Genomic DNA, 26825 nt, shown 5'->3' on the forward strand with positions numbered 1-26825 from the left:
TTTTCCTCTGCTGAGCGCAATTATTCCATTGGAGATCGGGAGCTACTGGCTATCAAATTGGCTCTGGAGGAGTGGAGACATCTTCTAGAGGGTGCTGCTCACCCCATCCTGATCTTCACCGACCACAAGAATCTCACTTACCTTCAGTCCGCTCAAAGACTGAATCCTCGTCAAGCCAGGTGGTCACTGTTCTTCACCCGTTTCCAATTCCTGCTCCACTACCGTCCCGCTGACAAGAACGTGAGGGCCGATGCCCTGTCCAGATCATTTGAAACGGAAGACACGGTGGAGTCCCTTCAGACGATCATAGACCCATCCTGCGTTGTCACCGCCAATCCTCTGCAGCTTAGAAATATCCCTCCGGGGTGAACTTTTGTTCGGTTGGCAGACAGAAAAAGAATTCTCACACAGTTCTAAACTGGCTGGGCACGCCGGTGTCCGTAAAACCCAAGACCTGATCGCTCGTCACTTCTGGTGGCCCACGCTACCTAAGGATGTTCTGGACTTTGTCTCTGCTTGCACGGTGTGTGCCTCTAACAAAGTGACTCACAGCAAGCCTGCCGGCCTGCTTCAACCTCTGCCTGTACCCAGTGCCCCCTGGCAGCACATCGCTATGGACTTCGTCACGGACCTTCCTATCTCAGCAGGATGCAACACCATCTGGGTGGTGGTGGAATGGTTCTCTAAGATGGCACATTTTATCCCGCTGACCGGTCTACCCTCTGCTCCTCGACTGGCAAGTTTCTTCATTCAGCACATCTTCCGCTTGCATGGCTTGCCTCTTCACATTGTGTCCGACCGGGGGGTTCAGTTTACCTCCAAGTTCTGGAGAGCCCTCTGTAAACTCCTGGATGTGAGTTTAGACTTTTCCTCTGCCTATCACCCCCAGTCCAATGGGCAAGTTGAGAGGATCAACCAGATCATGGAAAATTATCTCCGCCACTTCATCACTTCACAGCAAGATAACTGGGTACAGCTTCTTCCATGGGTCGAGTTTTCATATAATAACCACACAAGTGAGTCCACCACTTCCACTCCGTTTCACATCATGTACCGTCAACATCCCAGAGTTCCTCTTCCAGTGTCGACTTCATCTCAGGTACCCGCTGCTGACTCTGCATATGGGGACTTCCTGCAAATCTGGCAACAGACTCGGTCCTCTATTTTGCTGGCGGTAGATCGCATGAAGCGTAAGGCAGATACCAAGAGAAGAGAGTCGCCTCAGTATCTTCCTGGGACTAAAGTCTGGCTGTCCTCTCGGAACATTCGCTTGAGGGTGCCTTCATACAAGTTTGCTCCCAGGTACCTTAGTGCTTTCGAGATCCTGCAACAAATTAACCCTGTTTCCTATAAGCTGCGGCTGCCTCCTACCCTCAGAATCCCTAACTCCTTCCATGTGTCCCTCCTGAAACCAGTGGTCCTGAACCGCTACAGCAAGACCTCTAGTTCCACAGTTGCTCCCAGCGGCCCTTCTGATGTATTCGAGGTAAAGGAGATCCTGGACCGCAAGAGGGTAGGAGGAAGGACTTTCTATTTGGTGGACTGGAGAGGGTTTGGTCCTGAGGAGAGGTCCTGGGAGCCAGAAGAAAACCTCAGCGCCCCTACTCTTATTAAAAAGTTCCTCTCTCACTCTGGCCCCAAGAAGAGGGGGCGTAAGAGGGGGGATACTGTAGCGCCCATGGCCGCGGGCCTTCGGGTCTACTCACCTCCCGACGCACGCAGCCATGGATCTGTGAGCGCTGGCCTCCGTCTCCCTCCTAGGAGATGCCAGCGCTCACTTCTGCTCCGTCCGGCTGGGTTCCGTAGGGTGCGCGCGCACGCTCGTGCCCGGCCTTAAAGGGCCAGCGCGCGCAATTAGGAAATCATCATAATCAACTGCCACGATTTCCTGGTCTATAAGAAGGCCCCTGTCCTTCTAAACCTTGCCTGAGCGTTTTTAGTCTTTCCCAGTCTGTCTCGCAAATGGTCCCTTAGTGTCTCCCGTTCCAGCTGTTACCCGTGCCCTGTTACCGTTCCTGTATTCCGTATTGTTCCTGTGCCTACCCGCGTTCAAGTGTCTCCTGCCACGTCAAGTGCCATCTGCCACGTCAAGTGCCATCTGCCACGTCAAGTGTCTACCGCTCATCGGATACTGCCCGCCACGTCTGGCACCACTTGCCGCACCTGCCTCCATCCGTGCTGAAGCCACAGCCACCGCCCGGACTATTTCAGGTACCTAAGCATTACTGTCTGCCATTTTACTTTCGCATAGACTGTGACCTGGTCAGCTGCCTCCCCGCTACGGCGGAGCGGCCTAGTGGGTCCACAAACCCAGTGTCCGTGACAGGTGCTCTCCGTCCAATGAAAAGCAAGTATACAAAAAACCACTGAGCAGTATTATGGGAAGTAAAGCTAAGCACGCAAGCCGGCACATATTTGCTTTATTTTCAAAATTCATATCAAACCTGGAGGGAAGGTTCATAATAATAACAAGTGAATCTATGACCCCCTAGGAGCCCACTGGCCAATGAATATGATAGACATGATAAAAAGAATTCATCGTCTCGTGGAAAAGATGTCGCCGGCACCGGACTCTAGTTTCCTTTATCTCGTAGTGCACCAAATATTGTCATATTGTTCTGAGGCCAGCATTTATATAGCGCCGTTATACTTCAGTCTATGTCCGAATTACCATTTTTTATCCCATAAATAGATTTTACTTTAAATGTAGGTCCTGGTGCTGATAGCGTGCCGCTGCCTGCCGATACAGGACGTGACGTCACTCATTATTTCATATATCTAATTGTTAATAGTGCCTCCATAATTTTATATATTGTTCTGCGTCACACTTATAATAATAAGAGCAGCAACAATCAGAAATACAGTGACTTTTATTAGATAGACGGTGTGACTTCTGGAGGGTTTTATATTGGAGCTGTGACCTGGATAACATACACATCACGTGACACCCCTCACACACATCATGTGACCCCCAACACAGACATCATGTGACCCCCCCCCCACACGCGCATCATGTGACCCCCCAACACCCATCATGTGATGCCTAGCATTCAGTCAGCAGCAGGGTTACATAACATACATGTGTTGGGGTCACATAGAAGACACATCCGTGGGATAAGTGAATAGGAGTAATGGTGGAATAATGATGAACAATTACTTCACTGCCTGTAGTCACTGCCTCTAGATGATTTATAAAATGGCTGCCTGTCTCTAGCGGATGTTGTCATGTTGTTAATAAAGTTAAATATTTATAAAAAAACACAACACACAGAGGAGACTGGAGAAGAATGTAAGAGCGGCTCCTCACAGACATGACAGACATGATGATGAGATTTTGCTGTAGGTAGAAATACTTTAGAACTTCTTCTCCTCAATAACCTATAATTCACCTGTTATGTACCTGGACAGTGTTACCTGAATACCAGGGGTCACATGATGTGCGTCACATGACTGCCGCCACCTTTAGTCCATTCAGTTATCCTATCGGTGCGTTTCTATAGACTAATCTGTGGGCTATACCATTTATTTTAGACAAAGGCAAAAACACCGGTACAAGAAAGGTATGTGATCCGAATTTTAAATACGTATATATTAGAAATCTGTATGATGTCCTATAAATAAATTAATAAAACAAATTAAAAGTGAGCAACCCCTTTTAGTTGTAGGAGTCTGCCCTAGGAAGTTGTTCTAATAAAGGTGTAACATCCATGGTCGCTGACCACGAACTCCTTCCATCCAGTCGACGCCCTTCTCTCCAGATATGTCTGCACATGCGGCCGTCCTGTTCCACAGTGACCACCAGGGTGTGCTCGCGAGCTCAGTCCAGACGTAAGGAGCCGATTCGCACACAAGTGGGAGATTGAGCTGATTGCTCCCAGAGCACCATGGACTATAAGAAGGGCTGTGCCCCTCACTGCAATGCCTGAGCCTTTTTGTCTACCCTAGTCTGTCTAAGCAAATGGTCTCCTAGTGTTTCCCAGTTCCCAGCGTTTTCCGTTCCTGCCACCTGTACCCCGTGCTATCCTGGTCAAGTACCGTGTTGAACTGAAGTCGTGCTGTGCTGTGGACCATGCCTGTCCTGCTACACCACGCCAGGAGCCTGCCTGCTGCCTAGTCCCAGCCGAACCTGTCTTGCTACTGTTTGAGCTACCACAGGTACACTATACGAACTATAGACTGTGATCCGTGTCCTGTTGGCCAACTGCCATACCGTCAAGGCGGTACGGTCCAGTGGGTCCATGTACCCAACGTGACAAAAGGTCAGATTACTGAGGTGTGCTCACCACCACCCTCTGTGAGAGAAATCCAGCAAAAAAGGTAAGTGTGTGTTTTTGTGTCACAGTGTATACGTGTATGTATTTAATTTCTCCCCTGCAAGATGATTGGACAGTCTCCTTCCGAGGGCAGAATTTATAATCATACTGGGGAATCAACACAATATTCTCCTTTCTTTCTGGTCTATGGGCAACATCTGAAAGTTCCTCTTCCAGTCCCAACGTTATCTAAGGTCCCAGCAGCTAATCTGTGCCATGCTGACTTCCTACGAATTTAAAAGGAGGCGAAGGAGGCGATTGTCAAAGCTGTAAGTCGCTTCAAGAAAAATGCAGATAAATGACGAGGTCTCCCTTACCAATCAAAAGCCTGATCCAATATTTGAGGCCTTGCCTCTGATCCAAAGTTCCCAGAAGATTTCAGGGGAAAGGAACAAAGTATAAGCTGTGATGGCTGAAAGGTTAATACTTTAGACTCGAAATCCAATTGGATCTCCCTGCCAGGGTTCAAATCCTGTTCACGGCAGAGCATTTTATATAGAGAGGAAAAAAACCTTCCCGAAAAACATGAACTCCTTCAGTTTCGCTTTGAGCCTTTCCTGTCTCATAAACCTATTAAAACTGTAAAATAACTAAAATGAATCATGCTGCAGCTTTCCCAGGAAAATAACAATTTCCATACTCCTTCTCAGAAAACTTATATCAGACCTGTCTCTTTCTGTAAAGCAAATTGGCGCTCATAGAGCCCTACCTATCAGCTCTGTCACTAATCAGAAGCCGGATCCTACGTTTTAAGCCCTGACCCTGAACTGATTTAGACGTCGGAAAAAAGTAGCAAGTGTAAAATCTATGTTGTGCAAGTGGATAAAAGCCTTTTCGGTCTTTAAAAATTGTGTGCTGATGGTTTAACTGCAGTAAGAGTGGTCACTTACCAGTATACTGTCTGTAGCTGAAATGCCTCTGTATGTCAGTCTCACATGCACTCACATGACCATGTTTCCGGTGTTTATCTCTAGTGTCATATATTGTACACAGAACACTGTGTGTTATCTCCCCTCCGCCTCCCTGTAGAATATGATGTCATACATTATATGCCTCTTATTTCCACTGCTTCCTGCTCTCCCCACCTCTCTGTATCTCTGGCAGGATTGCGTTTCAAATTCTGGGATGCAAATAGATCGTACCATTGTGCCATTGACCTGGTAACCAATTATACTCCTCCTCGGGGCAGGGTATACCCGTTGTCTGATTGGATTTTCAGAATTGGGAACAAGATATCCAACAATTGAAAAAAAAAATATTCCAACGTGATCTGTCGGATTATCAGAATAATCGTGTATTCAAATGGAATCAGTTACGCCCTAATAGGGCATGGTAGAGATCACGCTCAGGCTATACATCTTCAAATGATGAATCCTCCGGTGGACATTTTTTAGGCAAATGCCCCAATTGGGGGCACGGTCCAGGACCAAAAAATGGAGAAAGGAGAAAAACCAGAGCTCCAAATGGAGGAATGAATCTCAGGAACAAGAAACCAAGGACCAACTAAAGGTAATTAACTTTTCTATTGTGATTCTATCTCAAGCTCAGACCGAAGTACTTAGTATGGGTCTCATTTACATAGTTGCCAACCGTCCGTAAATTTACAGACAGTCCGCAAAAATGGGTATTTTTTCTGCTGTCCCCAGTGTCCGGCAGAAAAAAGCACCGTTTTCTCCATTCTCCCGGAACTTTGCACTGCGCATGCGCCAAAATGTACATGCGCAGTGCAAAGGAATAGTAGGTTGTGGCCTGACATATTTTCAAATTCCGCTTGACAGCGGAATCTGGAAATATGTTGCCAAGTGGGGCTGGTGCCAGGAGTGGACCAATCCAGTCACCTGACCTATCACTTGAAGTCACGTCAGCGACATGAGGTCAGGTGACTCAGGTCAAGTGACGGGAGAGGTCCACTCCCGGGCTGTCACTGATCCCAGTCAGAAGAGGACCTCCGTCGCATGACCTCCTCGGTGAGTCACGTCAGGCAGAGCAGAGTGGTAATGGTAGGCTACCACTACCGCTGTTTGCACTTTGCAGTGTGGCCCTATCTACAAGGGGGGGCTGTGTGGATCTATTTACAAGGGGGGGCTGTGTGGCGCTATTTACAAGGGGAGCTGTGTGGCCCTATCTACAAGGGGGCTGTGTGGAGCTATTTACAATAGGGGGCTGTGTGGAGCTATTTACAAGGGGGGCTGTGTGGAGCTATTTACAAGGGGGGGGGGGCTGTGTGGCACTATCTACAAGGGGGGGCTGTGTGGAGCTATTTACAAGGTGGGGCTGTGTAGAGCTATTTACAAGGGGGGCTGTGTGGAGCTATTTACAAGTGGGGCTGTGCAGCGCTATCTGCAAGAAGGGGGTTGTGTAGCGCTATCTACAAGGGGCTGTGTGGCGCTATCTACATGGGGTGGCTGTGTGGAGCTATCTACAAGGGGAAGCTTTGTGGCGCTATCTAAAAACGGGGTGATGTGTGTGTGGCACGATCTACAGGGGGCACAAAAGGGGCACGTTTACTGATGGGGCACTTTTATTGTGTCAAGCACTGAGGAATGATTATTAATGTCTGGGACACTGTGGATTACGAGTTTGTTTAGAGGATGGAGTATAGGCATGGAGGATGCTAGAGACGCGGAAACCAACATGTCTGTGTGTCAAATTCTGCAGAGACGAGTCGTGGCTGGAATAAGTCGTCACAGTGGTCTGGGCTGGATGGAGAACAAAAAGGGAAAATTAACAACTAATCAGAGAAAACATCACCTAAGTTAGCAGGGGAAAGCTACAAGTGGAGCTGTGATTGGTCAGTCACTCCTGGAATTTTGGCATTTTGTATTGTGTCCGTGATTTTTTGCTCTGTTGTCCAGAAATTTCTGAAGTGGAGGTTGGAAACCCTACTCACCTTCTCCCCAGTATCTAATTTTGATTGTTTTGAGGCAATTAAGAATATTTTTTTGTTTGCATGGAAGAATTGATACCAGTTTATTCCTAGATAGGGATGATCAACAGACTCTTAGAATCCTGGAAGATCTACTTAGGGAAAAGGAACCAATTAGTGAACCCAAGTTCCCTCCTGATATTAGGGGTCATTACACCTCATTCTCCCCCTTGTCCACGTGTCCTGCAGTGGATACTTTTGTTAAACTTGTTACTGGATATATCTAAGCTTTAAAGTTGTGCTAAATAAGGTCAGATTACTTTGTATCTGACATACTTCTTATAAAAACTCATTGACATTCATAGGGTCTCCTTCACCAATCAAAAGCCTGATCCAATATTTGAGGCCTTGCCCCTGAATTACAGTTCCCAGAAGATTTCCGAGAAAAGCAGCAAAGTATAAGCTATGGTGGCCGAGTGGTTAAGGCGTTGGACTCAAAATCCAATGGGGTCTCCCCGCACAGGTTCAAATCCTGTTCACAGCAAAGCATTTTATAAAGAGAGAGAAAAAAAAACATTCCAGAAAAACATGAACTCCTTTAGTTTCCCTTTGAGCCTTTCCTGTCTCATAAACCTATTAGTAAAATAACTAAAATTAATCATGCTGCAGTTTTCCCAGGAAAATAACAATTTCCTTCCTCCTTCTCAGAAAACTTATAGCAGACCTGTCTCTTTCTGTAAGACTCATAGAGCCCCTACCCCACAGCTCTGTCACTAATCAGAAGCCAGATCCTGCGTTTTAAGCCCTGACCCTGAACTGATTTTCCCAAAAGACGTCAGAAAAAAGCAGCAAGGGTAAAATCTGTATTGGACAAGTGGATAAAGGTCTGTCTCTCATACAGTCACATGACCATGCTTCCGGTATTTATCTCTGACTAGTGTGATTCTATGAACACTTGTTTATCTCCCCTCCACCTCCCTGTAGAATATGATGTCATACATTATATGCCTCCTATTTCCACTGCTTCTTGCTCTCTCCACGTCTTCCTATCTCTAGTAGGATTGCGTTTCAAATGCTGGGATGCAAATACATGGTAAAATTGACCTGGTAACCAATTCTTCTCCTCCTCGGGCAGGGTATAACCTTTGTCTGTTCCTGAGACAGAAGCTATGTCTCATACATTAAGGAAAACCTAGAGAAGGTTTTCATCTCCAAATCCTCTACCCCAGCTCCATGATTCAACTTCTTCCTCCACTATCGTACAGCTGACAAAAACTTACTTCTTCCCCCACTATGGTACTGCTGTCTTACTGGATATGTCTAAGTTTTAAAGCTGTGCCAAATAAGGTCAGAATACTTTGTATCTGACATAGTTCTTATACTCTTTGACATTCATAGGGTCTCCTTCACTAATCAAAAGCTTGTTCCAATATTTGAGGCCTTGCCCTTGAATTACAGTTTCCAGAAGATTTCCAAGAAACAAAGCAAAGTATAAGCTGTGATGGCCGAGAGATTATCCTGTTCACAGCGTAGCATTTTATACAGAAAATTAATACTTTCCCAAAATACACAAATTCCCTTAGTTTCAGTTTGAGCCTTTCCTGTCTCATAAACCTATTAAAACTGTAAAATAACTAAAATGAATCATGCTGCAGTTTCTCAGGAAAATAACAATTTCCGTCCTCCTTCTCAGAAAACTTATATCAGAGAACTGTCTCTTTCTCATAGAGCTCTACCCCAACAGCTCTGTCACTAATAAGAAGCCGGATCCCACATTTTAAACCCTGACCCTAAACTGATTTTCCCAAAAGATGTGAGAAAAAAGTAGCACGGGTAAATTCTATGTTGGACAAGTGGATAAAGGCCTGTCCCACATGCAGTCACACGACCATGCTTCCGGTGTTTATCTCTGACTATGGTGATTCTCTGTACACTGAACACTTGGTTATCTACTCTCCCTGTAGAATGTGATGTCATACATTATATGCCTCCTATTTCCTCTGCTTTCTGCTTTCCCTACTTCTGGCGGGATCCTGTTTCAAATGCTAAGATACAAGTAGTGCAGAGTACAGCAGTGCTGTGTTTCAGTTTTAGGCAATGAGTAATTATAGCACTACCTTACATGTTGTAAGAGAAGAGCAAACATTAATGAAAACCTGGAGAAGGGTTTTATCCATAAATCAAGTTCTCATGCTCCACGATTTAACTTCTTCCTCCACTATCGTACTGATATAAAAAACGTAAAAGGCTGTTGCCTTATCTCATTCTTTGGATCCTGATGATGAAAATTCTGCACGTCAATTTATCATCGATCCTAGTCGTATTTAATCTGAGGCAACTATAGAAGTTGTCAAAATTCCTCCCGGAAATAGTTGTTGATTTTTTTAATCGTGATTTTATTAAAGTGGCTCTGTCACCAGATTTTGCAACCCCTATCTGCTATTGCAGCAGATAGGCACTGCAATGTAGATTACAGTAACGTTTTTATTTTTAAAAAACGAGCATTTTTGGCCAAGTTATGACCATTTCTGTATTTATGCAAATGAGGCTTGCAAAAGTACAACTGGGCGTGTTGAAAAGTAAAAGTACAACTGGGCGTGTATTATGTGCGTACATCGGGGCGTTTTTACTTCTTTTACTAGCTGGGCGTTCTGACGAGAAGTATCATCCACTTCTCTTCAGAACGCCCAGCTTCTGGCAGTGCAGACAGCGGGTTCTCGAGAGATCACGCTGTGACGTCATTCACAGGTCCTGCATCATGTCAGACGAGCGAGGACACATCGGCACCAGAGGCTACAGATGATTCTGCAGCAGCATCGGCGTTTGCAGGTGAGTCGATGTAGCTACTTACCTGCAAACGCTGATGCTGCTGCAGAATCAACTGTAGCCTCTGGTGCCGATGTGTCCTCGCTCGTCTGACACGATGCAGGACCTGGGGAAGTGACGTCACAGCATGATCTGCCAGAAGCTGGGCGTTCTGAAGAGAAGTGGATGATACTTCTCGTCAGAACGCCCAGCTAGTAAAAGAAGTAAAAACGCCCCGATGTACGCACATAATACACGCCCAGTTGTACTTTTACTTTTCAACACGCCCAGTTGTACTTTTGCAAGCCTCATTTGCATAAATAAAAAAATGGTCATAACTTGGCCAAAAATGCTCGTTTTTAAAAAATAAAAACGTTACTGTTATCTACATTGCAGCGCCTATTTGCTGCAATAGCAGATAGGGGTTGCAAAATCTGGTGACAGAGCCTCTTTAAGCATTTTCAAAATACAAGAAACAAAAACATAACATGCTCTGGTGGGCTTGCTAAACAAGTGGTTTGTATATCAAGTGGAGTTACAAAAACCGGATTGACTTACTGTGTTGTGTGTGACAAAGTGGGGGGCCATTGTATGTGATATATGAATTGATTGCTTGCTTGCTAAAAAGTTTGCAAAAGTGACACAATTTAAAACCATTTTTTCTTTGCAGCTTACTTCCTGCTGAGCAGCTGACTAGGGGGAGGGGTTAGCTGGTCCCAGGTGGTATAAATTAGGCCTCAGTACTCTGTAGAGCCTGCTCTGGTGGGCTTGCTAAACAAGTGGTTTGTATATTAAGTGGAGTTGCAAAAACTGGAGTTAAAAAGAGGCGTTAAAGCCCCAGTAAGTACTCTTCTATTCTTTTTGCATTAACAATTGTTCGCTGTTTTGGTGTAACTTGGATAATGGATAGCAAGATTGGAGGTTTTCTTCAGTGCACATTTTGCCATATGTATGCACGACTGGAGCCTGAGTTCCAGGGTGAATACCTCTGTGGCAGATGTGAGCATGTTTGTCACCTGGAAGCTCGCATTAGAGATCTGGAGGAGCAAAATGCAACACTGAGGGCGATAGACAATCTTGAGCGAAGCATGCAGTTAGTGGGTTAGAACTGGAGGGTGAAGACATGGGTGAGCAGGATCAGGCAAGTAGCTAGGTTGATGTAGTTAGGGGCAGTAGAAAGAGGTCCAAGAAAAGGAAGGCCAATCCTGTTTCTGATTGCCAAGTTGGGTGATGATGCGAGGGTGTCAGTCTCAGAAATGGCAGCCCTAGTGGATACTGATCTCCCTAACAGCCGGGAGAACAGCCCAGTTAGTAGTCGGCAGGATGGTAATGCAAGTAAGCCAAGACAATTGATAGTCGTAAGGGATTCTATAATCAGGAAGACGGATAGAATAATTTGTCGCCAAGACCACCTCAACCGAATGGTTTGCTGTCTCCCTGGTGCCAGGGTTCGGCATGTGGTCGAACGGGTGGACAAATTGTTGGGAGGGGCTGGTGATGATCCAGCTGTTGTGGTCCATGTCGGTACCAACGACAGAATAAATGGTAGGTGGAGGAGCCTTAAGAATAATTTTAAAGAACTAGGCTACAAGCTGAAGGGAAGGACCTCCAAGGTTGTATTCTCAGGAAAACTGCCTGTGCCATGCGCATCACAGGAAAGACAGCGAGAGCTCAGGGAGTTAAATGCATGGCTTAAGTCTTGGTGTAGAGGAGAAGGCTTTGGGTTCCTAGAGCACTGGGCTGACTTTTCATTGGGGTACAAACTGTATTCTGCAGATGATTTGCACCTAAATGGAAGAGGGTCCGGTGTGCTAGGGGAAAGAATTTTAGCTGGGGTGGTGGACTATTTAAACTAGGGTTGAGGAGGGAGGTCAATGTAGAAAAAAAAGGGGTAGTCAGGTTAGAGAGGGGTCAGACTATATTGGTGGGGGGAGAAACAGAATGAGGGGAGAGGACTAGACAACAGGATAAGGAGATCCTTTTGTTACAAAACAGCAGTGTAAATAAAAATGCCCAAATAATGTCAAATCACATTTCTGATAATAAAAGTGAAAAACTGAAAGGCAAGTTAAAGTGTATGTTCACAAATGCCAGAAGTCTAGCAAGCAAAATGGGGGAGCTGGAGGCCTTGGTACTGGAAGAAAATATAGATATAGTTGGTGTTGCTGAAACATGGCTGGACTCTTCACACGACTGGGCTGTAAATCTACAGGGTTTTACACTGTTTCGGAAGGACAGGACAAATAGGAAAGGCGGTGGTGTATGTCTGTATGTGAGAAGTAATATGAAGGCGAGTGTGAAAGAGACAATTGTGGGTGAATACTGTGAGGAGGTTGAAACCTTGTGGGTGGAACTAGAAAGGGAGGTAAACACTGAAAAAATTACTTTTGGTGTAATCTATAGACCCCCAATATAACTGAGGAGATGGAAGGTCAGCTATATAAACAGATGGAGCGGGCTGCACAGGCGGGTACTGTAGTGATAATGGGAGATTTTAATTTCCGGGATATTAATTGGTGTCATGGTTCGGCTTCAACTGCAAAGGGGAGACATTTCCTCAACCTGTTGCAGGAAAATTTTATGGGCCAGTTTGTGGAAGACCCGACTAGAGGTGAAGCTCTGTTGGATCTAGTCATTTCTAATAATGCAGATCTTGTTGGGAATGTCAATGTTCGTGAAAACCTCGGTAACAGTGATCACAATATAGTTACATTTTACCTATACTGTAAAAAACAAACACAGGCTGGGAGGGCAAAACTTTTAATTTTAAGAAAGCCAATTTCCCCATGATGAGGGCTGCAATTCATGATATAGACTGGGAAGAACTAATGTCAAATAATGGGACAAATGATAAATGGGAGATTTTCAAATCTACTTTGGGTAATTATAGTGCAAAATTTATTCCTATAGGTAACAAGTATAAACGTCTAAAATTAAATCCCACATGGCTTACACCTTCTGTGAAAGGGGCAATACATGACAAAAAAAGGGCATTTAAAAAATACAAATCTGAGGGTAGATCTGCAGCCTTTGTAAAATATAAAGAGCTTAATAAAATCTGTAAAAATGTAATAAAATTAGCAAAAATACAAAATGAAAGGTAGGTGGCCAAGGATAGTAAAACAAATCCCAAAAAATTCTTCAAGTATATAAATGCTAAAAAGCCAAGGTCTGAACATGTAGGACCCCTAGATAGTGGTAATGGGGAGTTGGTCACAGGGGATCAAGAGAAGGCAGAGTTACTAAATGGGTTCTTTAGCTCTGTATATACAACAGAAGAAAGAGCAGCCGATGTAGCTGGTGCCAGTGCTGTTAATATATCAGTTGATATACTGAATTGGATGAATGTAGATATGGTCCAAGCTAAATAAAATAAAATAAATGTGCACAAGGCCCCGGGACCAGATGGGTTACACCCTAGAATTCTTAAAGAGCTTAGTTCAGTTATTTCTGTCCCCCTTTTCATAATATTCAGAGAATCTCTAGTGACTGAAATAGTGCCAAGGGACTGGCGCAGGGCAAATGTGGTGCCTATTTTCAAAAAGGGCTCTAGGTCTTCCCCGGGTAATTATAGACCAGTAAGCTTAACATCCATCGTGGGAAAAATGTTTGAGGGGCTATTGAGGGACTATATACAGGATTATGTGACAAAAAATAGTATTATAAGTGACAGCCAGCACGGTTTTACTAAGGACAGAAGTTGTCAAACTAACCTAATCTGTTTTTATGAAGAGGTGAGCAGAAGCCTAGACAGAGGGGCCGCTGTGGATATAGTGTTTTTGGACTTTGCAAAGGCATTTGACACTGTCCTCCATAGACGCCTAATGGGTAAATTAAGGACTATAGGTTTAGAAATATAGTTTGTAATTGGATTGAGAATTGGCTCAAGGACCGTATCCAGAGAGTTGTGGTCAATGATTCCTACTCTGAATGGTCTTAATGGTATTATTCAACTTATTTATTAATGATATAGAGGATTGGATTAATAGCACTATTTCTATTTTTGCAGATGACACCAAGCTATGTAATATAGTTCAGTCTATGGAAGATGTTCGTGAATTGCAAGCGGATTTAAACAAACTAAGTGTTTGGGCATCCAGTTGGCAAATGAAGTTTAATGTAGATAAATGTAAAGTTATGTATCTGGGTACCAACAACCTGTAAGCATCATGTGTCCTAGGGGGAGCTACACTGGCGGATTCACTTGTTGAGAAGGATCTAGGTGTACTTGTAAATAATAAACTAAATAACAGCATGCAATGTCAATCAGATGCTTCAAAGGCCAGCAGGATATTGTCATGTATTAAAAGAGGCATGGACTCGCGGGACAGGGATGTAATATTGCCACTTTACAAAGCAATAGTGAGGCCTCATCTAGAATATGCAGTTCAGTTCTGGGCTCCAGTTCATAGAAAGGATGCCCTGGAGTTGTTAAAAATACAAAGAAGAGCAACGAAGCTAATTAGGGGCATGGAGAATCTAAGTTATGAGGAAAGATTAAAAGAATTAAACCTATTTAGCCTTGAAAAAAGACGACTAAGGGGGACATGATTAATTTATATAAATATATTAATGGCACATACAAAAAATATGGTGAAATCCTGTTCCATGTAAAACCCCCTCAAAAAACAAGGGGGCACTCCCTCCGTCTGCAGAAAAAAATGTTCAACCTGCAGAGGCGACAAGCCTTCTTTACTGTAAGAACTGTGAATCTTTGGAATAGCCTACCGCAGGAGCTGCTCACAGCAGGGACAGTAGATGGCTTTAAAAAAGCGTTAGATAATTTCCTAGAACAAAAAAGTATTAGCTCCTATGTGTAGAAATTTTTCCCTTCCCTTTTCCCGTCCCTTGGTTGAACTTGATGGACATGTGTCTTTTTTCAGCCGTACTAACTATGTAACTATGTAACAACAAACAAATTAATGCTGTATCCTCGGCAATCACATCCCATAACAATTTCATATCATTGTGTAAGATTAAAGGTGACCTTATATTTATTGACTAAGCAAACCAAGAGGTTATTTAGAGAAAAAGAACATGGGTCAAGAAGTTTCAGCTCAAGACTTCAAGCTGTGCTATGGATGTGATTTTGCCCAAATAAGCAATAAGCAACATTATTCTTTCAAGGAGCAGTCGATCTGCAATGAAAAAATGGAGACCAGGGAATAGGGAAAACTAGGCAAAAGGGGGAAGGGAAGGGGAGGGTAAGTAACATGCATATCATCCAATGGTAATGCAAACCACACTAAAAGAAGCAGCACTATGTAGTGAGTGGTACATCACTAATCAATTGACGCTACATGTACAAAGTAGTAAAACCAAAGCAATTTGTGAGTTTTTGTTTCAAATGAGATGGGAGAAGTATAAATGAATCCCATAATTGAAAGACCTTTCCAACGGTTCTTTCTTAGCAAAGAGAAAGTTCCACCCAGTCCATCCAAAAAAGAAGAAAGATAGTTTTGCCAAAATAATATGATCAGTAGGAGGAGCAGTCCCAATCCAAACCTGTAGGGTTGTTTATCTTGTAGCTGCTTTCACATAGCACGGCAGTTTTTTATGGTGTTTTGGGATATTAATCATAGATAAGGAAAATGCCAAAAAGTCCCTATTCAAGAGTGAGAGGACAGTGCAGCGCAAATTAACCCGAAACAAATTGTTGTATTCGTAACCAAAACGCAGTAATAGAGGGGCATGACCAAAAGCAATGCCATAAATCTACGTGTGGCGCATCACATTTTGGGCAAGAATGGTCAGAGGAATTCTACATGAGAAATCCCCTGTGAGGGGAGATGTAGGCTCTGTGGGCTATCTTAAATGTCTGGAGAAAAAGCAGGGGTGACATGCTCAATGACCTGACATATATATCTTTTATGAGGGGAGACTACTGCCTGGAATCTGTACGGGGGCCTCCAGGGAATGACACAAATTTTGTTTTTCACAAAGTGTGCTGCTTCAGTGTTTTTAGAACTTTTAGTCGGATGTGTAAAGGATCTGCCATACACAGCTTCTGTGTCGACGCCCGTGGGTAATCAGTCTGCACCTGCTCCTGAGTCTGATAGAGTGACTCCATCTTCTACCACTCAGCCTGGGAGGCTGAGGAGTGGGAGAGCCTATCACAGCCTGGCCAGATGGAGCTAGCTCCCGCCCTCTGTCTATTTATACTTTCATTTCCTGCTTCTCCTTTGCCTGTGATTCTGCCTGTTTCCTGGCTCTGGTGCTGCTGCTTGTACTATTTGTCCTCTGCTTCATATTGACCCTGGCTTTACTGACTACTCTCCTGCTCTGCGTTTGGTACCTCGTACACTCCTGGTTTGACTCGGCTCGTTCACGACTCTTGTTGCTCACCGTGTTGCCGTGGGCAACTGCCCCATTTCCCTTTGCTTCTGTGTAACCTTGTCTGTTTGTCTGTCGTGCACTTATTGAGTGTAGGGACCATCGCCCAGTTGTACGCCGTCGCCTAGGACGGGCCGTGCAAGTAGGCAGGGACTGAGTGGCGGGTAGATTAGGGCTCACCTGTCTGTCTCCCTACCCCATCATTACATAATCACAGGCCCGTATACCTTTTCTACCCTGGTCCCTGACTCAACTATGGACACCCTTGAGACCCTGGCTCAGCAAATGCAGGGCCTCTCCCTACAGGTCCAAGCCCTGGCTCAGAGGGGCTACCAGCATGATACTACCCTGGTAGTGCCCCCCACCTCACCTCTTGAACCCCACCTCAAGTTGCCTGATCGGTTCTCAGGGGACCGAAAGACTTTTTTTCTCCTTTCGGGAGAGTTGTAGGCTCTCTTTCCGTCTAAGGCCCCACTCCTCAGGTTCTGAGAGCCAGCGAGTGGGTATAATTATGTCCCGGCTCCAGGACGGGCCCCAAGAATGGGCCTTCTCCTTGTCCCCTGACGCCCCTGAACTTTCCTCTGTCGATCTTTTTTTTTTTTGCTCTCGGGCTCATATATGACGAGACTGACAAGACTGCCTTTGCCGAGAGTCAGCTGGTGACCTTACGTCAGGGTAAGAGACCCGTTGAGGAGTACTGTTCGGACTTTAGGAAGTGGTGTGTAGCTTCTCGGTGGAATGACCCTGCCTTGAGGTGCCAATTTAGATTGGGTCTGTCGAACGCCCTGAAAGACCTGTTAGTTAGCTATCCCTCTTCTGACTCTCTAGATCAGGTTATGGCTTTAGCGGTACGTCTTGACCGACGTCTCAGGGAACGACGACTTGAACATTTTTGTGCCTTCTCCTCTGACTCCCCCATGATGGCTCCCAAGGTTCCGTTGCTTCGTTCTTCCACGGAAAACTCGGATGAACCTATGCAACTCGGGGCCTCCGTGTCTCCCCAAAAACGTAGAGAGTTCCGCAGCAAGAATGGTCTTCTGCTTCTACTGTGGGGATGACAAGCATCAAGTGAACAACTGTCCTAGGCGTAAGAATACGCAGCCGGAAAACTTCCGCGCCTAAGTGACCATCGGGGAGGTCGCTTGGGCGCACAGGTATTTCCCATAAATATGAAACCTAATAAGATCTTGCTTCCCTTTCTGGTCTCTTTTTGTGGAAGGTCTGCTACCGAAAGTGCCTTCATGGATTCAGGGTCTTCTGCTAATATTATGTCTGTGGAATTTGCTATGTCTCTAGCTATGCCATTGATTGATTTGCCTAAACCTGTCCTGGTAGTGGGTATCGACTCCACTCCTCTTGCTAATGGTAATTTTACACAGCATACCCCTGTTTTTGAACTCCTTGTTTGCTCCATGCATTTGGAGCAGTGCTCTGTACTGGTGATGCAGGGATTATTGTCCGATTTGGTTTTAGGCCTTCCCTGGTTGCAGTTGCATAATCCCACGTTTAACTGGAAAACTGGGGATCTTACCAAATGGGGTAATGAATGCATGACGTCGTTTTTCTGTTAATTTTATTTCTCTCCCTGAGGATGTAAACACTCTACCTGAGTTTATTCAGGACTTCGCTGATGTTTTTTCTAAAAAGGCCTCCGAAGTGTTACCTCCTCATAGAGAATACGATTGCACAATCGATTTGGTACCAGGAGCTAAGCTCCCTAAGGGTAGGATATTTCATGTCTCTTGTCCCGAACGTGAGGCCATGAGAGAATATATCCAGGAAAGCCTGGCCAAGGGTTACATTCGCCCCTGTACTTCTCTGGTAGGTGCTGGCTTCTTCTTCGTAGGGAAGAGGGATGGTGGTCTTAGGCCGTGCATTGATTACCGAAACTTGAATAAGGTCACTGTAAGGAACCAGTATCCCCTTCCTTTGATTCCTGATTTCTTCAATCAGGTTCAGGGGGCCCAATGGTTCTCTAAGTTTGATCTACGGGGGGCTTATAACCTTATCCACATCAAAGAGGGGGATGAGTGGAAGACTGCGTTTAACACACCCGAAGGTCATTTCGAATACCTCGTCATGCCCTTTGGGTTGTGTAATGCTCCCGCGGTCTTCCAGAATTTCATAAATGAGCTTTTAAGAGACTACCCGGGGGTATTTCTTGTAGTGTACCTTGATGACATACTTGTGTTTTCCAATGACTGGTCCTCCCACATTGAGCATGTCAGGAAGGTGCTCCAGGCCCTTCGGGAAAACAAACTGTTTGCTAAAACCGAAAAATGTGTGTTTGGGGTGCAGGAGATACAATTTTTGGGTCAAATCCTCACTCCTCATGAATTCCGCATGGACCCTGCCAAGGTTAAGGCTGTGGCTGAATGGGTCCAACCTGCCTCCCTGAAGGCGTTACAGTGCTTCCTGGGGTTTGCTAATTATTATAGAAGATTTATTGCTAACTTCTCGGTCATCGCTAAGCCTCTTACGGATCTTACTCACAAAGGTGCTGATCTCCTCCGCTGGCCTCCAGAGGCGGTCCAGGCGTTTGAGGTCCTTAAGAAGTGCTTTATTTTGGCCCCAGTGCTGTTTCAGCCTAACCAAATGGAGCCATTCATCGTGGAGGTTGACGTCTCCGAGGTGGGAGTGGGAGCTGTCTTGTCCCAGGGTACCAGGTCCCTCACCCATCTCCGTCCCTGTGCCTACTTCTCCAGGAAGTTCTCGCCCACTGAGAGTAATTATGACATTGGCAACCGCGAACTCTTAGCCATTAAATGGGCATTTGAAGAGTGGCACCACTTCCTGGAGGGGGCTAGGCACCAGGTAACGGTCCTTACCGACCACAAGTATCTGGTTTTCCTAGAATCTGCCCGGAGGCTAACCCCGAGACAAGCTCGATGGGCGTTATTTTTTACTAGATTAAACTTTTTGATCACCTATAGGGCTGGGTCTAAAAATATTAAAGCTGATGCACTGTCGCATAGCTTCCTGGCCAGCCCTCCTTCGGAGGAAGATCCTGCTGGTATTTTGCCCCCAGATATAATCATTTCCTCTGTTGATTCTGACTTAGTCTCCGAAATTGCGACTGATCAAGGTTCAGCCCCCGGGAACCTTCCTGAGAACAAGCTGTTTGTTCCCCTGCAATTCCGGCTAAGGGTACTCAGGGAAAATCATGACTCTGCACTATCTGGCCATCCAGGCATCCTGGGTACCAAGCACCTCATTGCTGGAAACTATTGGTGGCCTGGGTTGCTTAAAGACGTTAAGGCCTACGTCGCCGCTTGTGAAATTTGTGCTAGGTCCAAGACTCCCAGGTCCCGACCAGCGGGCTTACTATGTTCTTTGCCCATTCCCCAGAGACCTTGGACCCATATCTCCATGGATTTTATAACCGATCTGCCTCCATCTCAAGGCAAGTCGGTGGTGTGGCTTGTAGTAGACCGCTTCAGTAAGATGTGCCACTTTGTGCCCCTCAAGAAACTACCCAATGCTAAGACGTTAGCTACCTTGTTTGTCAAACACATTCTGCGTCCCCATGGGGTTCTTGTCAATACTGTTTCTGACAGAGGGGTACAGTTTGTTTCATTGTTTTAGAGAGCCTTCTGTAAAAAGTTGGAGATTGATCTGTCCTTCTCCTCGGCCTTCCATCCGGAAACTAATGGCCAAACTGAGAGGGCTAATCATTCTCTAGAACAATATTTAAGGTGTTTTATCTCTGACTGTCAATATGATTGGGTCTCCTTCATTTCCCTCGCCGAATTTTCCCTTAATAACCGGGTCAGTAACTCGTCAGGAGTCTCCCCCTTTTTCTGTAATTTTGGGTTTAATCCACTTTTCTCCTCCGTTTCACCTAGTGGTTCCAACAATCCCGAGGTAGATGTCGTTCATCGGGAACTGTGCACAGTCTGGGCCCAGGTTCAGAAGAACCTAGAGGCGTCCCAGAGCATACAAAAGACTCAGGCAGATAGAAGACGTTCTGCTAACCCCTTGTTTGCGGTCGGGGATCTGGTGTGGCTGTCTTCAAAAAATTTGCGCCTTAAAGTCCCGTCCAAAAAGTTTGCTCCCCGGTATATAGGGCCGTACAAGGTCATTGAAGTCCTCAATCCTGTCTCCTTCCGACTGGAGCTGCCCCCATCTTTTCGAGTACACGACGTGTTCCATGCCTCCCTCCTTAAACGCTTCTCCCCGTCCTTGGCTCCCTCGAGGAAACCTCCGGTCCCTGTCCTCACCCCTGAGGGGGCAGAATTCGAGGTGGCCAAGATTGTGGACAGCAGGATGGTCCAAGACTCCCTCCAGCACCTGGTCCATTGGAGAGGATACGGGCCTGAGGAGAGAACTTGGGTACCCGCCCGGGATGTTCACGCTGGGGTATTGCTCAGGAGGTTCCATCTTCAGTCCCCCAATAAGCCAGGTCCCCCTAGAAAGGGTCCAGTGGCCCCTCATAAAAGGGGGGGTACTGTAAAGGATCTGCCAGACACAGCTTCTGTGTCGACGCCCGTGGGTAATCAGTCTGCATCTGCTCCTGAGTCTTATAGAGTGACTCCATCGTCTACCACTCAGCCTGGGAGGCTGAGGAGTGGGAGAGCCTATCACAGCCTGGCCAGATGGAGCTAGCTCCCGCCCTCTGTCTATTTATACTTTCATTTCCTGCTCCTCCTTTGCCTGTGATTCTGCCTGTTTCCTGGCTCTGCTGCTGCTTGTACTATTTGTCCTCTGCTTCATATTGACCCTGGCTTTACTGACTACTCTCCTGCTCTGCGTTTGGTACCTCGTACACTCCTGGTTTGACTCGGCTCGTTCACTACTCTTGTTGCTCACGGTGTTGCCGTGGGCAACTGCCCCATTTCCCTTTGCTTCTGTGTAACCTTGTCTGTTTGTCTGTCGTGCACTTATTAAGTGTAGGGACCGTCGCCCAGTTGTACGCCGTCGCCTAGGACGGGCCATGCAAGTAGGCAGGGACTGAGTGGCGGGTAGATTAGGCATCACCTGTCTGTCTCCCTACCCCATCATTACAGGATGTTTCTAGGGTAACTGAAGTACAAATATAAGCAGTTTATACTTTTTTAAACTTTTATGGACAAATGCATCAAGTTTATGTAAAGCTATTTACAGCGTTGACCCTTCATTTTCAAGACTTGTGAAATTCGCCATGGCATGCTGGATATCCGCTTTTGGGCCAAATCATGACTGATGACAACCTATTGTTGTTCAATCACAATTTCCATGTTTTTGTTTGTCCGCCTGCTTTTTGAGGATGGACCAAAGGTTCTCAATGGGATTGAGATTTGGGAAGTTTACTGGCCATGGACCGAAAAATTTTATGTTTTTTTCACCGAGCCACTTAGTTATCACTTTTGTCTTGTGACATGGTGCTCCATCATGCTGGAAAAAGCATTGTTCATCCCGAAATTGCTCCTGGATCGTTGGGAGAAATTGCTCTTTGAGGATGTTTATATTCCATTCTTTATTAATGGAATAGTTCTTAGGCAAAATTGTGTAAGCAACCTGACACATGAATGGTCTCAGGATGGTTTATGTTGGCATGACACAGGACTCATGGTAGCGCTCACCTTTTCTTCTCTGGACAATCATTCTTCCAGATGTCCCAAACAGTCTGAAGGGGGCCTCACCAGAGAAAAAACCTAGGGACAGTAATAGAGGACAAGTGCTGGAGTCCCATCTAACTAAGGAGGATCTGGAGACACCCCAAAGGATGAAAGGTACAGTGGAGAGACCCCATAGTGAGGTAGCCTGTCCCATCCAGCCCAGAGGGGAGAAGCAGCGATGCATTGGTTCTGTGTGTGTCTGTCCCTGTTAATAAACGCGCCGCTGTGGCTTGTCCCCTGTTAATCTGTGTCGCCTGAATCTATCGCCCACATTCTCTTGGCGTAAACCGACCCCCACTGACCCGGTTTCGCCACATTTGGTGGCAGCGGTGGGATAGATTCAGCCCGTTCTAGGGGAAGCAGCAGGGGATAGGTACCCTGGTACCATCCGGCGCTTCGCGGCCAGACCTCAAGGGCGGACTGCCACACGTGCTGCAGTACAGGGGGACCACAGGCACCTAAATCCCCAGTCATGGAGCCTGACTCTATGGATCCTCCCGGCGGAGCAGAGGCTGTCCCCTATGGCAGCTACCTCCGAATTACACTCCAAGAGCTGTGCCGGTTCCGGCGTATTGCCTTCTCGTCCCGCGACATCAAGGATCGGCTGATTCAGAAGCTCCAAGCCTGGGACCTGGCGAACCCGGCCGAGATGGGAGAGATGGCCGAGGGCGACGATGACTACTGCCCCGAAGAACCGGCCAGTCGCCAGGGACCCGGCCGTAGCGCCATCTCGGACACCCAGGCCCTGCGGATGGGGGATCTGCTGACCGCTCTGGGGCCTCAAAGCTCCGAGGCCGAGCGCCTGATCATCGTTGGGGCCGTGGCCCGTGCAGTGGCACCCCCAGAACCAACAACCCCAATCCCTGCCGGGCCCCGAAGACCCCAACTACGATACAACGACCTCCCCAAGTTGGATCCTTCGTCCACGGATATCGATGCGCACCTAACCATGCTGGAGACACAGCTACAGGTACATGACATCCCCACCACCGAATGGGCTCGCTACGTGGGGCCCAGCCTGCAAGGGAGGGCCCTTAAAGTCTACCGGAGCCTAGGTCCAGAGGACGGACGGGACTACGGTTGCCTCCGGGACGCCCTGCTGAAGAGGTATGCGATCACCCCAGAGACTTACAGAGAGCGGTTCCGTAATTTGACGCTCGCCGGCCAGGGTACCCATGTGGAACTGGCAGCCCAGCTCCGCTTAAGCTGCTCCAGGTGGGCCGAGGGGAAGAAGGCCTTCAGTCGGGAGGCCCTGGAGGACCTCGTCATTTTGGAGCAACTCCTCTCCAGGATGGAGGTCCCCGTACGTGCCTGGGTCGCGGACCGCCACCCCAGCACCCCTGAAGATGCCGCCACCCTGGCGGACGAGTTCTTGGCCCACCGACCCCAGTGGAGAAGCCTTCCGCGCCAGGACCAACGCCGAGAGCTCCGAGCCCCTACCAAAATAGCGGAACCACCCCGGCCAACTTCGATGAGACCCCAGCCTACGGCTGCCCCGATCCCTCCAAGGGTCCGCGGCCCTACGGACTCCCGCCAGTGTTATGGGTGTCACCAGCCGGGGCACATCCGACAGGACTCCGTGACATCCCTCACCCTGGTAAGAGCGGACCTGGTTCCCCAGGCTAAAGTTCTTCCCCAGCGATTAGCCCAGATTGCCCTGGCGGACGGACAGCAGCGGTCCATTCCCCGCTCCAGAGTCTACCTGGACTGGGGCCCCGGAAAAGGGGAGGTCGAAGTCGGGCTCATGCCGGATTTCCCCGCCGATGTCTTATTGGTGAACGACCTTGGGAACGGTCTCACAAGTCAGTTCGCTGGGGCCGTGACCCGCAGCCAATCCCAGGAGAACCTTTACCGGCCTCCACCACCAACCCGTGTAACCACCGAGGCTCCTCTCCCGGAAGCCCCGCCCCCCGAACCGCCGGTGGTAAGTACCCAAGCCCCTGACGCCTCACAACTGACCGACCTGACGAACCCCCCGACAGACCTGGGGGAGGTGGATAGGGTCGCTTTTAGGGAGGCCCAGCATACAGATCCTTCCCTGTCCTCTGCCCATAGCCTGGCCGATCGACCACCCAGTGGAGGGGCCCAGGCAGGGTTCCAGTGGGACAACGGGCTGTTGTACCGGGTCGAAGCCCCGACCAAGCACGAGTCACCCTGGACCGCCTCCAAACAGCTGCTTTTTCCCCAAGCCTACCGTGCACGACTGTTAGCCCTGGCCCACGATATACCCGCGGCGGGTCACACTGGGACCAGGTCCACCAGGGCCCGGCTCTCGAAGGCTTTCTTTTGGCCAGGGCTTACTGAGGACGTACGGCGGTACCGAGCTTCGTGCCCTGTCTGCCAACGGGTGGCGGGGGCCCCGTGCAAGGTGCCGCTCAGGCAGCTGCCCCTCATCCGAGAGCCCTTCCAGCGGGTGGCCATAGATCTGGTTGGCCCCATTAATCCCCCCAGCCGAGGGGGAAAGCGTTACATCCTAACCCTGGTAGACTTTGCTACCAGATACCCGGACGCAGTGACTCTGTCCTCCATAGATGCTGAGCACGTCGCCCAGGGACTCATGGACATCTTCAGCCGGGTGGGGTTCCCGCGTGAGGTACTCACAGACCAGGTATCTCAATTCGAGGGAGAACTCATGCAGGACTTCTGGAATCGGCACGGGGTGAGTTCTCTAAGAACCACCGCCTACCACCCCCAAACGAACGGACTGTGTGAAAGGTTCAACGGTACCCTCAAGCAGTTGCTACTCCGATACGTCCACTCGGAGGGGAGAGACTGGGACCGCTCCTTGCAGCAGCTTCTCTTTGCCTATCGAGTGGTGCCGCAGGAGTCTACCGGGCACTCCCCATTCGAGTTGCTGTTCGCGAGGCGGGTCCGGGGACCCTTGGACTTAGTCCGGGAAGGTTGGGAAGGGAAGTTTGCAAGCCCGGAGATCCCGGTAGTAGACTATGTGAGACAAATGCGGGAGCGCCTAGCACGGCTGATGGATTTGGCCCATCAGCGATTGGAAGTAGCTCGAAGCCGTCAACGGGACGAGTACAACCGTAGCGCCCGACCCCGAGAGCTGGTGGTGGGGGAGAAGGTACTGGTCCTCGCGCCAGTACGAGGCAACAAGTTGCAGGCCAATTGGGCTGGACCGTACACTGTAGTGGGGCGACAGGGGACGACGAACTACCTAGTAGCCCACGACAAAGCAGAAAAGCGGGTACGGAACTACCACATAAACCGGCTCAAGGCCTATGTGGTAAGGGAGGTAGGAGCGGTCGCGATATGCTGCCCGCCCATGGACAACCCGGACGTGGACCGCATCCCTGAACTACTGGCAGAGGCCCAACACCAGACAGGGCTGGCAGATGTGCAGCTTGAAGTCCAGCTATCGCGCTTGCAGAGTAGGGAGATGGGGGAGGTGTTAGCAGCCCAGGAGGCCCTGTTCACCGCGTCCCCCGGACGTACCTCCCTAGTCGCTCACGAGGTCGACACTGGAGGAGCCCGACCCCTGAGGCAGCCAGCGTTCCGAGTGGCTCCCTCAGTGCTGACCGCAATGAGAAAAGAAGTAGAAGAAATGCTGGAGATGGGGGTCATTGTACCATCTCACAGTCCTTGGGCCACCGGCATTGTGTTGGTCCACAAGAAGGACAAAACCACGAGGTTCTGTGTAGACTACCGGCGGCTGAACGAGGTAACCGTTACGGATGCCTATCCGATGCCCCGGATTGATGAGCTGCTCGATAGGCTGGGAGGGGCACGCTTCGTGTCCACTCTGGATCTCAGCAAGGGCTACTGGCAGATTCCTCTGACCAAGGAAGCCCAAGAGCGCTCGGCGTTCATCACCCCGTTCGGCCTGTTTGAATTTACGTGCATGCCGTTCGGGATGAAGAACGCCCCCGCGACCTTCCAGAGGGTGGTCGACCGGATCCTCGTGGGGTGTCAGGAGTTTGCCCAGGCCTACCTGGACGATATCGCTATCTTTAGCGAGACTTGGGAGGAACACTTGGGGCACGTGGCGCAGATCCTGGAGCGCATCCGGTACGCCGGCCTCACCATCCACCCAGACAAGTGCCAGATGGGGATGGCAGAAGTCGCCTACCTGGGGCACCGAGTGGGCAGCGGACAGATCCGCCCCGAGCCGGCCAAGTTGGAGGCCATTCTCCATTGGCCCCGGCCGGCCAACCAGAAGCAGGTTAGGGCCTTTCTGGGAGTCACAGGGTACTACCGAAAATTCATCCCGCAGTATAGTACCCTGGCCAAGCCCTTGACCGACTTGACATCCAAAAGGTTCAGTCGACTGATGCCCTGGTCCCCTGACTGTGAGGCGGCCTTCGGGAGCCTTAAGACTGCCCTCTCCACCTCCCCTGTCCTGGCTGCCCCTAACTTCCACCGGCGGTTCATAGTCCAAACCGATGCCTCAGACGTCGGGCTGGGAGCGGTACTGAGCCAAGTGGACCAGGCGGGCCACGAACACCCTGTCGCGTACCTCTCCCGGAAGTTGCTGGACCGAGAGAGGGTATACGCAACCATTGAGAAGGAGTGCCTGGCTGTCGTGTGGGCTCTAAAGAAGCTCCAGCCCTACGTTTATGGGAGGGAGTTCACCATAGTCACAGACCACAGTCCTCTCAGTTGGTTGAACCGAACCGCCGGGGACAATGAGCGTTTACTACGGTGGAGCCTGGCCTTACAATCCTATAACTTTACCATCTCTCATAAAAAGGGCCGGGACCACGGGAATGCTGATGGACTCTCTCGGCAGCAGGACACTGATGGGCAGAGACTGATAGCACCGGGCCCAGATCTCATCACTGACCCGACAGAGGGTCAGCAGGACTGATTCTGGATCTAAGCTGGGGGAGGTCTGTGGCGGAACGGGTGACGGTTACAGGCATTGTACCCAGATAAAGGTTAAGCCTGCCGCAAACC

General features: G+C 48.3%; 1 non-coding gene across 1 annotated transcript; it reads left to right on the top strand.

Annotated features, from left to right (window-relative positions):
• The first annotated feature begins 7641 nt into the window (after positions 1-7641).
• On the top strand, positions 7642-7723 carry TRNAL-CAA (transfer RNA leucine (anticodon CAA)). Its single transcript has one exon. It is a non-coding gene; the product is annotated as a tRNA-Leu (tRNA).
• Positions 7724-26825: the final 19102 nt, after the last annotated feature.

The sequence above is a fragment of the Rhinoderma darwinii genome, chromosome 1 (genome assembly GCF_050947455.1).
Source record: "Rhinoderma darwinii isolate aRhiDar2 chromosome 1, aRhiDar2.hap1, whole genome shotgun sequence".
NCBI classification, from domain to species: domain Eukaryota; kingdom Metazoa; phylum Chordata; class Amphibia; order Anura; family Rhinodermatidae; genus Rhinoderma; species Rhinoderma darwinii.